We start from the raw sequence: 2,018 nt of genomic DNA, 5'->3' as shown, positions 1-2,018 counted from the left end.
ATCACAAATCTGAGACTCTTCACATAAAAAAATATAAACTATCCACATTATTTGAAAACACCATTAGAATTCCAATCACAAAAATAAAAAACGAAAATTAAACACTTCATCATCATCATATATATATATATATTGCTTATTAGGGCTACAAGGAAACATGAATGGAATCCACAATGTTGTCACTGAGGAAGACAGAAATAAAAGTGGCGAATGCACGATGGGAATTGAAGTAGTAGCATGTAGTAGCACCAGCTATTTTATTAGGAAACCAATTAATATCTATGGTGCTTTAATTTCAGTGGTGACTAGGGTCATTCCTACTTCTTCTTCTAACGGTTCAACGTGAAAGCATATGACAGCTTTGTTAAAGTGGACAAGTTTATTCTTCGAATATCCCATTAGCTCTTAATTTTATTTCAAGACTTGTAATCATTTACCCCATTCATTTCTTTAATGTTTTTTCTTTTTGTTTTTCCTTGACCAATTGGTAGATAAAATTAAGAATAATTATTCAAATCAGTCTCTAATAATTTTAAAAGTGGACATTTTAGTTTTTTAAAAAAAGTAATACATAAAAACATCTCCAAAATTTTATTCAAATAGATAAATTAGTTTTTAGTTTATTTTTCGGTAGAGTAATAACCTAAATCAGTTCTCAGTTTATTTTAAAAGTGAGCTATTATATCTAACAAAAAAAACGTTGGGAATCGATCTGTGTATTAATTTTTTTTAGGGACTAAAATGTCCACTTTTAAAATTATTGAAGGCTGATTTAGGTAATTATTTTACTGAAAAATAAACTGAGACTAATTAAAAATTAAAATATTTATTTTTAAAATTTTTGAGGACTGATTTAGATAATTACTCTAAAATTAATTATTTTTTCAAATATAAGCCTTGATTGAAAATGGAAAAGGGAAATACAAAGTAAAAGAAGGTTTGCAATATATTTGTCATTTTACATATTCTCACCATTTAAGATAGCACTTTGAATAAAAATTATTTAATGATAATGCAAAAATATGGGAATAATTGATAAAGCAAGGGAATTATTTAATATTTTAATGATGATGCAAAAATTACTTAATGAACGATAGCTAAAATATAATAAGGACTTTAATGAATTTAAGTCCATAAATTGGTGGCTTTACTTTTGGCACATGGACATATGATGTTTGCAATTTATAAATTTTATTTATTTTGTGTTTATTTTTAGGATGCCTATTGAAGTAGTAAGTGTTAAAATTTAATTCGTTAATTTTGTTAATAAAAAAATATATGATTAGATATTTGGGAAAAAATTGATCATGGATATAAATTAGCTCTCACTAATTATTTTGAATAATTTTGGAAACACAGTAAAAAACTATAGCATCATAATTTTCAATAAAAACTATAGCGAAATTCATATAAAATGAACTGAAATAACCATGATTAATCCATTTCCTAAAAAAAAAAAAACTACATCTAAGGTTCAATAAACCAAAATTTATTACATTATCCTTAGCTTACAGTTAAATTCTAGCATAAGTATACTATTAATCTTATTAATAGAATAGCCTTAAATTATAGAATATTTATATTGGTAGTTTGGTACTGAAATCTCATTTATAGAAATGAAAACCCCCAATTAAAAGTGAGCAATACACAAATTCTATATGAAAAAACATTATAAGTCTAGATTGGTGAATAGATTTTTATTCTCCGACTTGTTTTTTTTAAAAAGAAAACATTCTCAAAAATTTTATTTTTTGAGTCAAATAGCTTTTTAACAGTTTTTTGGTGGTTAGTGTTTATCAACATTGAACTCTCTAGTCTCCAGTTTGATTAGTGGGTTGAAAACAAAATCCAATTAAAAAGAAAAATTGGTTTTATTTTATTTCTGGACTTTACTTTAGTGGACTTCTTACCATAGACCAAAAAATTAATTACTGAATTTTAAGCATAACCCAACCCACAAAGGATAGCCCAATTCAGACATGAGACACCATCATCAATTTTTCAAATTTTTTAAATGT

Source organism: Arachis ipaensis, chromosome B09, assembly GCF_000816755.2.
Source record: "Arachis ipaensis cultivar K30076 chromosome B09, Araip1.1, whole genome shotgun sequence".
In the NCBI taxonomy this organism is placed as follows: Eukaryota; Viridiplantae; Streptophyta; class Magnoliopsida; order Fabales; family Fabaceae; genus Arachis; species Arachis ipaensis.
The sequence above is the reverse complement of the archived record's forward strand: the minus strand, read 5'-3'. Positions refer to the sequence as shown.